The sequence below is a fragment of the Nuphar pumila genome, chromosome 3 (genome assembly GCF_984573655.1).
Source record: "Nuphar pumila chromosome 3, dmNupPumi1.hap1.1, whole genome shotgun sequence".
In the NCBI taxonomy this organism is placed as follows: Eukaryota; Viridiplantae; Streptophyta; class Magnoliopsida; order Nymphaeales; family Nymphaeaceae; genus Nuphar; species Nuphar pumila.
This window is the reverse complement of record NC_143251.1, coordinates 145399369-145410562: the sequence shown is the minus strand read 5'-3', so window position 1 is coordinate 145410562 and position 11194 is coordinate 145399369. Positions and strand designations below refer to the sequence as shown.

General features: G+C 37.5%; 1 pseudogene across 1 annotated transcript; it reads right to left on the bottom strand.

Annotated features, from left to right (window-relative positions):
- Window positions 1-6213: 6213 nt before the first annotated feature.
- Window positions 6214-9914, bottom strand: LOC149844280 (COBRA-like protein 7 pseudogene; annotated as a pseudogene). The gene is made up of 2 exons (XR_016430994.1): window positions 9368-9914; window positions 6214-7926 (listed from the first exon to the last, which is right to left on the bottom strand). The product of XR_016430994.1 is annotated as a COBRA-like protein 7 pseudogene (transcript).
- Between the last annotated feature and the right edge of the window lie 1280 nt (window positions 9915-11194).

The following is an 11194-nucleotide window of genomic DNA, read 5'->3' as shown; positions in this document are numbered from 1 at the left end:
TAAGTAGGGGTGTTAACGGGCCTGGTTTACCCGGATTCGACCCGAACCAAAACATATAGGGTTTCGGGTATGGTGATAAATAAGAAGACCCGATTAAGATTTGGGTCTGGACCTGAAGGTTTGATTAATAAATGGACCCGGGTATAGATTGTAAAATTTTATATTAGAACCCGAGTTCCAATTAAGAATTGCAATTTTTCAATGTAAAAACGATGAAGATTATGATTTTACCACGTATGATCTTGGTTTGGTTGTGGTTAGATGCAATGTGACTGCACACTTTTGGTGTGCTGCTGCACCTGATCAACCAAAACGATGAAGACGATCTCGATCTCACGTCTGTAAGGTTAGTCAATGACAACATGACTGACTACTCGAGCCCCCGGACCCTGTGAGTTAGCTCAATTTGTTTAGGACCAAAACCAAGTCGGACCAGTCCATCTGGGAAAGTCTTCATTCACAAAACCAAAATGATTTCTAGACCAACCTATAATGGCTTTTCAAGACCTCTCTGGTAGGAACAGCCAGTGCACGTCACCTTGTTTTAGGATGTTGCATCTTCAAAACCCAATGGTATAGTTGTATAACTGATAGGGAACCCCAGCTGGACTTTTAAAAAAAAGAGAGACCTCACTGGAGCTGAGATCAAAGGAGCCGTTAAGTGACATGGCTAAGTGTCATACCCGACTGCATTGCATAGGGCCCACAGTTACAGAGTGCAGCCCCCCCACATGAAATGTTGTCATATGATTGGCTATGGTGCTTAGTCATGACACATAGCCGCTCCCTAGATCCCTGCTCACCTCAATGCACCCAAAGGGTCTGGTAGGGGCCCGCACCCCCCCCCCCCCCCCAAAAGGCTTAAAAAAAAAAACTAATTAAGGTTTGTTTAAGACTGGATTCCTGGCCACCCAAAGGGTTTAAATAAAGTTTTATATGGGCTTGTTCCTGTGGGTCCAGGGCCCCCTCATTTAATTTTTTTTTTAACAAAACCAATTTAAAACTGTGATTTTTGCTGTTCATTAACATTCAAAATTAGGGCTGGTAAACCAGCTGAAAGAGCTGAGTTTGAAGTGTTCAAGCTTGGCTCATTCTTGTGGCGAGCCAAGTCGAGTTAGAACTCACAATGAGCTCGAGTTAAACGAGCCGCTGGAAGGAATAGGATTGCAAAAATATACATGTAAAATATATCTAAAATATATTTTTTACTACCTTTTGTGAGTCGAGCCAAGCTGATTACCAAGTGTTCATATTCAGCTTTCCCAGCCCTATTCAAAATTTGTGTCTGAACCACTTGAATTCAGTGCAGTGATTATTATGATATATATCGTCTTGCAAATAGGCTAATTTGATATTTGTTGTCTAATGGCTCTATAAAATTAATATATTTTTATTGATTTGTATTGATGGTATTTGCAGACATATTAGAAAAGTTCATGTTAGTGCATATTATTGAAAATATTTTAGAACCTAGTTTCTTGACTTCAGTTAATTTGGGACTGGGGTTTATTGTAAATGCTGTTTATGGTTTTGTGATGTAGAGATTCTTTAATAGAACATCGAATTTTCATTAGACAACAATTTCAAAAAAATTCATTTGTTATTGAAATTCCACATCGAGCACCCCTTAGAATTGTTGAAAGTTTTGGCGATGCATGAATAAAGCAAAGTTAACATTAAACTTAGTTTTACATATATTGCTTACACAAAAACACATACCCACAAAAAGATAGTTTTACATATATTGCTTACACAACAACACATATCCACAAAAAGATATATATATATATATATATATATATATATATATATATATATATATATATATATATATAACCACTAGAATATGATAACTAGAAATATGGGCATTTTCAATACTTTTTTTGCAAATCCAACCATGTGGATGTGCTTGGCATGGTGAATTTGCTAGGAATCAACCATTGGATAGTGTATTTTCAATGAAAAAAATGTGATTTTTGAATGCTTGAATATTTATGAAGATTATGAGCCATTGATTTTAAAACCTTAAAAAATCTCGTTTATGCATCAAAATCGACTGATTCAAGAGTGGGTTCTTATAAAACCAAAGCATGTAGATCACATTTGCACGGTTAAATTCAAGAGAAAATAACAAAAAATCTATGAAAATTATAGTTCACATTAGTTCTCATATATATATATATATATATTAGTCGCTAGAATATGAGAGCTGAAATATGAGAACTAGAAATATGGGCATTTTCAACACTTTTTTTGCAAATCCAACCATGTGGATGAGCTTCGCATGATGAATTTTAATAGGAATCAATCATTGGATCATGTATTTTTGATGAAAAATGTGATTTTTGAATGCTTGAATATTTGTAAAGATTATGAGCCATTGATTTAAAGCATCAAAATCGGATGATTTAAGAGTGGGGTCTTATAAAACCAAACATGTAGATCACATCCGTACAAATAGATTTAAGAGAAAAGAACAAAAAAATCATGAAAATAGTAGTTCACACATTAGTTCTCATATTTTAGTGATTATATATATAATATTCAAGAATTTAAAAATCACATTTTTTCATAAAAGAATACATAATTCAATGGTTGATTCCTAGCAAATTTACCATGTCAAGCACATGGTTGGATTTTAAAAAAAATTTGTTGAAAAATGCCCATATTTCTAGTTCTCATATTCTAGTGGTTCTCTCTCTCTTTATATATATATATATATATATATATATATATATATATATATATATATATATATATATATATATATATATATATATATATATATATATATATATATATAATGGGTTGGCATCTTTTATATAAAATCCAAAAAAGTATTGTACAACAAAAAGTGACACATTTTTTGAAAAACCTTACAATTTTTGAAAATTTGCTCATGTCCAAAATCACAACTTTTTTGCTGTAAAAAGACTTTTTTAACCTTTTCACATGCAATTTTTCTCTTATATGCGAACTTCCATATCAAATATCCAAATATGTGAATTTTCTCCCACACATTTGCGAATGTCCTCCAACATGCGTCCACATTTGCGAATTTTCTGACCTCCGCACGTCGCACGTGACTGCCCCTACACATTTGTGAATGTCCTTCTGCATGCACCCCTTATGTGATTTTTAGTAAAAGGAGTTTGTTGACAAAAACTTATACTTCAAAAGTGCGATGGGAATTTAGCCACACTTAAAAAGTGTCACTAAAGCCTTTAGTGACACTTCTAAAGCACGATGGGCATTTAGCTACACTTCAAAAGTGTGATGGGCCTTTAGCACCGCTAAAGCCTTCAGTACCGCTTCAAAAGCACATATTTGAGAGGGGAATCGTAAAATACAGTATGACATTCACTTATTTTTGCAGAAAAATCATATATTTGGGAGGACATTTGCATATTCTTATATTTTGAGAGAAAATTGGCAAATGTATGAAAGAAAATTCACATATTCGAGAGAAAAATCACAAATAAATGAAAAAATTTACATATTTGAACATTTGAGAGGGAGGTTCGCATATTTTGAGAAAATTATTAGATTTTTTAAAAAAATCGCATATGAGAAGGGTGGAAATGTCCTTTATAGCTGAAAAATTTGTGATTTTGAACATAGACAGATTTTTAAAAATTATAGGGTTTTTCAAGAAACACGTCATTTTTGTTTTACAGTATGATCATTTTTAGTATAAAATTATTCCAATCAACACATCACTTTAACTGCGCTAGCTCTTGATCCCACAAGCAAATCTCTCTCTCTCTCTCTCTCTCTCTCTCTCACTCATGGTTTACTAATGAGCCAGGGCTGGGGAACTAAATGAGCTGCTTGTGGCTAAGCTCATGATCGGCTCATAAGCGATTGTTAGAACTCGTGAAATAGGCTTGGCAAGCCAAACATGAACAATCAGTGTTTGCCTCAGTCGGTTCAACTCGTATAGGCCTATAAGTTAGCTATTAGTAAATGTATTTTACATACATATTGTAAATCACGAAGCATAGATTTTTTAAGTGTTGGGGTTGCAAACAATATGTTTGGTGTTCAAATCTTGTTGTTTACAATGAAACAATGCATTTAGTTTGTAAAGAGCAAGTTTAGGCTCGGCTCAATAGGCTTAGAGTACAAATTCTATTGATTTTAACTCTGGAAAAGATGTTTTTTTTGTGAATGAGTCAGCTTGAACTTAACTCATTTAACTCAGTCTCGCCATGAGCTCAAGCTTGGCTCAGCTTGTCACGAGAATGAACCGAATTTAAGCATCCTTTTTTTTGGTTCGTTCAGCTCATTTACCAGCCCTAAATATTGGTGTCCTAAGTTCTTAGCAGAGAGAGAGAGAGAGAGAGAGAGAGAGAGAGAGAGAGAGAGAGAGAGAGAGAGACCATGGACTTTTATCATTTCACTTTCTGCCTTGAGGGTGCGTTTGTGTGCCGAGCTCCACAACGCAATCCACTCATTCTTCCATGGAAACCAAATCAGACCCCCTCCCCTAAGGGCGCGTTTGTCTGCCGCGAACGAGGCTTTGCGGCAGCACTTGCCGCGAAAGCGTCGTCCTTGGAAACAAGTCGGAACCCTTTTCAACGGTAAACCTTTCAGCGGAAAGGGGGGGCTCCTTGAGTTGAAACGAGGGCCTCTTTCCTTGAAGAAAGAGGTTCATCTGTTTGTGTGGCTACAGTGGGGCCCGCAGAAATGCATGGGGCTTCATGCGACACAGAAGCGTGTAATCATGGAAAACGTTTCCGCTGAAAGTGAGGCCTGCGTTGGTTTTGGGGGCTCTCTAACAATATTATAATATTTTATCGGTCATTTTAAATGGCCAAAATATAGTGATATTTTCATAATATTATGGTGTTTTCATTTTTCATAAATCTTGCAATTTTAACGTGACATTTACGCTCTTATTGGCAACATCTCCAAATAAAGGTGACATTTGTAATTTTGTACATATTTTTATGTTTTATTCAATTTACGCATTTAAAATTTTTCCAAGTGCATTTAGTTTAGTGATATTTTTCTATACAAGTGGCCATTTTATTCGTTTTATTAGCATGCTACGAACTATTGCCCCAATACCAAGATTCACGAATATTATCAAATTCTTCATCAAAAGAAAAACTTTTTAGCAGCCCCAAGTGGTGGTTGTGGTGTGGTGGGGGTGGCGCCTTGGCCACTAGAAGGGTGGTCAAGGTCCCATTCCCATGGTCATCAACCCCTTGAAGTGGCAAGGGCATTATGTCCCTTGGGGCAAAGGGTTTGCCACGGGTTTACACGGCCGAGGCGGGGGGGCATAACTAGTATGACTAGGTCTCTGATCCTGGGGGTGGTTTTCCCCTTATGAAAGAAAAAACTTCCTAGCACGAGTTATGGAAAGGGGAAAGAATAGCTTAATTAGCCAACCGGCTGGTGTAAAAATCAAGATCAACCATTTCAACAACCAACCAATGGAGGGTTTTGTCTATTTGGTAGAAGCAGTTTGTGAGGGAACGTTGCAAATCCGAACCCCACTGGTATGGGTGGTTGCATAACTGCCTGGTTATTAGCCACAAGCAGGGCTTGTCTAGGCCATGATACCCCCACCTTGATTATAAAACAAATCCTTTTCAACAACCAAACTAACCATTCAGTAGACCAAAATATTAAAGTAAGATTTGTTGGGAAAATGCATTTGAGATAGACCTGTTCAATTTGAAAAATAAGACCTGAGAGATCTCTGCTACTTCACATGTGAAGGATTTGAAAACGATATCTTGACCCATATCCTTCAGTTTGAAAAGTTCAAGTCTTCAATGGAGGACTTGACTCCAAAAAACATACAACTGACTGACTTGCTTTTTGTAGGGTGACTTCTTCTTTGTTGAGACTTGGGTGTTCTTAAAATTTGGGACTAAATTAGACTCGGTGAACACAACCTTGGCCTCTTCAAACTACTACCAAAGTAGTTAAAACAGCAGGAAATGGTTGCCATATTTCTTCTAGCCATGCAATGACCAAACAATTAACAAGAATGCCTCAATCTTCACATAATACACATGATTTATTTAAATGAACCAGTAGCTGTTGATACCTAACCTAACAAATCCAATGTGATGAGCCATGACTTCAGACTTCAGATACCATATACATGAAGGTGATGCCAACTGCATTTCACTAAAATAGTAGCCGACTAAAGACTTGCTAAAGCATGAATTGACAAAACAAGCTCAAGCTCAAGCTCAAGCTCAAGCTCAAGAGAGAGAGTAAAATACACAGATATACACAGAGACTATCCCATTAATCTTGCTCTTTTGATGTACAAAACAGATAAACATGAGGGAAAAATGATCCTGCCCAATGAATGATACATCTATATTAATTTCAGTCTATTCATGGCATCTGCTCAGAGGACAGAAAATTCAGAGGCATAAATCTGTCTGCCAAGAACTATTGGCAATATAAAAACCCATGAAGCAAAAATTTTCAATGTTATGACTATAATGGGTATTGATACATGAAAAAATCAAAGAATCAGCAGCAGTCATCACCGTAGCTGATCCACCAACATGAAAGCCATAATTGCAATAAAGATAGATGGGAATATACTCTTCAAATAAGCAGTATGTGCATTACTTGTAGGTAACATTAAAGGCAGAGAGCACTCCTCGCCATTGAAGAAAACCTTAGTAGGAAATCCATCACCAGCAGCCACATTTATACCAGGCACATTCTTTTTGGTGAAAGAAATTACAGATTGTTGTTTTCCTGGAACAGGTGGGTTGGAGCTTGTGTCTTCTGCCATGAGATAATTAAGGTCAGGCATCCCTTGTATGAAGATGGTATTGTTGAGATCCGGCAAGGTGGTACCATTAAATGAGTACACAGTTTCATAACCTGGATAAGCCTTATCCAGCTCAACTGCAGTGAACCAATCAGCAAAGTTGACACCTTCCCAATTGAAGAGAGTGATCCTTGCAGTCCAGCCATTGGTATAGTCAGAGAGTACATGCCAATTGATGCTAACTCCACAATTGTCACCGCACGGCAATGGTTTAGGAACATTGAAGTGCTTGATATCAGCCCAAGCCAGTGCCTTGGCAGTTCGATTGGCAAAGGGAAGAAGAAGGGCCTCAGATGGAAGAAGCAAGGCAGGAGCAGCTGAATTGCAGGTCGAACCAGCAGGACACCCACAGGCACAAGTTTTGCATGGGATGACAGAATCATTATAATATGCAGAGAAGGAAACACAACAACGAGGGGACGAGTTTTTAGCTTGGGTAATGTTGCAAACCACCTGCCAAGTTGCTATGGCAGATGTGAATGACTGAAGGCCACTAGGATCAGGGAACAGAGTTGGGCTGACTCTAACTGGAGGCCAGCACTGGTAGTCAGGATTGAGGACACCACTGATGTGCCAATTCTGAGGAGCATATAGCACAGTTCGGTTGATATCAGGCAGCATTTTATAAACTTGTAGTTGAAAGGCAGCCTTTGACTTGGATGGATCCATAGCACGCGGCAAAAGCGTTCCGTTACGACAACAATTAGGAATGAGACCAACAGCCGTATCGTTTGCTTTAGTTGGAGGAAGATCAACAATGGTAGGAGTATTTTCACAGTTCATAACTTTAGAGAAATCCAAACCTTTGTAATAGGCACCTTGTTTGCCAAAAATGCAATCAGATGTATCCGTTAGCAGAGTATAAGCTCCCTTCATACTATAAATAAATTCACCTCTCATCCATTCCCATGACAATTTCCAATTATCCAAGCGTCCCAATGGGTGGTTATTCGACATTGTAACCTGTGCCAAATAGCTGCTGCCGTAGGACTGGATCACATCATAATCAATGGTGAGATCACCATTCTGCCGAGGTAAGAACTCAACAGAATCACTTAGATTGAACTTCTGGTTTGCATCATAGACACAGCACACATACATTGTCTGTTTGTCTGAAAATTTTAAAGAAACCGAAGATCACCATCCAATTCTTTGAAAAGGGAAAATATCATATAAGAATTATGGATTGCCATGCTTTAAAAAGTTAAAACAAAACAACATTTTTACTGCCATTTCGATTCAACAAGAAAAGGAGAAAGAAAGAAAAAGATGGCGGAAATCAATGAACAGATATTCCATTGATCCAGAGCACCCAGTCAAATTTTTTGATTTTTTAAACTTTTCACTGTAAAAATCTGCCCTAGTCTTTGATCTCTCCATCCATAATGACTTCCATTTTGTATAAAGCTAACTGAAAGCACGTTTCATACCTCAGCTTAAGCACACTAACGCAAGAAACATAAAAAATAAAGGGAAAAAGAAAAAGAAAAAAGCCTGATTTCCTGATAGATGGGAAAAGAAGGAAGACTCTGTGGGTGTAACCGTCTCCACTCTTTTTCCTTCATTGATGAGATAAGAAACAAACTAAAAACAAAGGCTTTCAAATAAAATCCAACCATTGACCCTGTGTTACTCCATATCACAAGAAATAATAATAATAATAAAAGTAAGCAGAATTGCAATAATCAAGACACGAGAAAATCATAACTTCATAATTCAAGATACCCAGTGGTTCAAAGTTCAATTTAATAGAAATCCATCATATCACCAAATTCTTGTTCTATTCTATCATCAACAACACATTGAATACACAACAGATACAAGAATATTCAACTACCTCAAAACTCATTCTAACAACTATCTATATTCATTAAAAATCCACGGTCCACACACAGTTGCAGCAAATTCACGGTTTTACAGCAAGAGAAACACTAAGAAGCAAAACAATCGCAATTTCCACCTTTTCCCCTCACTGATCGTCAATATAAACCAAGGAAAAGAAAAACCAATCAATTTCCCATTGAAGTCCCAATTATTCTTTTCAACAACATAAGCTGAAATGCATGGTGGGTTTAAAATTCTAGCAAACACTAGCCCTTTCCGCGGTACAAACAACACCTAACACAAACCAGCAAAACAACAACAACTTTCATCCTCTTCATTCAAATTCACAACAATATCGATGAAACCCCCAAAACACCCACAAATTTGCACTGAAGCGAAAACAACAACAACTTTCAACTTCTTTCAAATTCACAACAGAACCGATAAAACCCAAAAAGAAACTCAGAAATGTTCTCTGAAGCCAAAAAAAACTTTCAACCTCTTCATTCAAATTCACAACAAAATCGATTAAACGCCAAAAAAACACACAAATTTTCTCTGAACCAAACAAATCTAAAATTTTCCCGAATTTCTCAGGCAAAAACACCAAAAATCCACCTCAGGAAACCACATAAAACATCCGAAAAAGACTAAAAATAGAGAACGTTAAGAAAAAAGAGAATTACAGCATAAACAAAAGAAGTAGCAGAATTGAAGATAGAGAAGTACCGAAGGTGGGTTTGGGGCACTTGTACCCATCGTTGGCGAGGCTGATGTTGGCCGGCATCGGTACCGCCGGCTGCGCCACGCCGAACTCGGTCCCGACGAGCTTGATCCTCGCCTGGATCTGGTTCACGTCGCCGGCCGTCTCGATGGCGGTCTTGAGGTCGGTGGTGCCGGACCCCGAGAGGAAGGTTCCGTTGCCGACCTCAGCGGGGAGGACGGACCCGTCGGAGAGCACGGCGCCGTCGACCAACACCAGCACCTCGCGGTGCTGGAATCCGACGAACGCCCTCCACGACTTGAGCGTCCGCACGCCGGTGTTGAGCAGCGTCAAAGTCGAATGGAAGGCGTAGCCCTGCTGCGCCTTGTCGCTCACGAAGGGGTAGACGGGATTGCTCGACTCGAAAACGTAGGAGAGGTAGACGCCGACGCAGCTGTTGATTGACGTCGACGGAGCCACCGACGGCGATTGCCCTCCGGCCGGCCGCAGGATTCCGGCCATCGCTGCCACCAGTAACACAACCACAACTGTCGGATCGATGGGTCTCGCCATCTCCCTCGCTGCTTCAGAGAGAGAGAGAGAGATCACAAGGAGGGAGGGAGGGGAGAGGGTTTTAGTTTCTGAATCTTTATTTTTATTTTTATAAATGGTTGCTTTTCTCTTCGCTTTCGTGACTTCGTCTACTCGCGGTGGGTGGGGTTCGTAAGGAATAGGGATTGGTTTTGCAATTTATTACGGTTATGTCACTGTCTGGAGTTCAAGATCAGAAGCTATGTTGCAGCAAAAATTTCGTGCTCCGGAAAATCACAGGGGCGAAAAAATCCTCTGTTACTTTGAAAATTCTGTTTTTTTTATCTTTAAAAATCTCGAAAAGATGTCAATATCTATAAAACTGAGGTGTGTTTTTTTAAATATCGTTCGGTTAAATTATGGAGAAATTGTTGCGTTATATATGTATGGCCACTAGAATATGTGAACTCTATGTGAACTGAAGTATTGAAGTATGAACTGAAATTTTCATATACTTATTATTTTTCCTTAAATTTCACCGAGCAAATGTGATCTAGATGCTTGGTTTTATAGAAACAGACTCTTGGATCATCCGATTAAGATGCATAAGAATGATTTGAAAATTAGCGTCTCAAAATTTTAGAAAATACTCAAGCATCTAAAATTCATAATTTTTTTTATCAAGATTAAACAGTTGATTCTTAGCAAATGGATTATAGCAAATGCATTTGCAGGGTTGGATTTGCAAAAAAAAATGTAGAAAATGCCTATTTCACACTCAGGTTCACATGTTTTTAGTTAACATATTCTAGTGATCCATATATAATATTGTTGAATCATTATGAAAATATAAATACAATTAAACTGAAAATATAAATACAATTATAGAGAAATTATTGCATTATATATATATGGCCACTAGAATATGTTAACTCGAAATATGTGAATTGAAGTATGAACTGACCTTTTCATTTTTTTATTTTCCTTAAATTTTACACTACAAATGTGATATAAATGCTTGGTTTTAAAGAAAGAGGCTCTTGAATCATTCGATTACTATGCATAACAATGATCTAAAAATCAACAGTTCAAAAATTTCGAAAATACTCAAGCATCTAAATATCATATTATTTTTTATCAAAAATATATGATCAAACAGTTGATTCTTAGCAAATGAATTATAACAAATTCATTTGCAGGGTTGGATTTGCAAAAAGAAATGTAGAAAATGCCTATTTCACATTCAAGTTCACATGTTTTTAGTTAACATATTCTAGTGACCCATATATAATATTGTTGAATCATTATGAAAATATAAATAA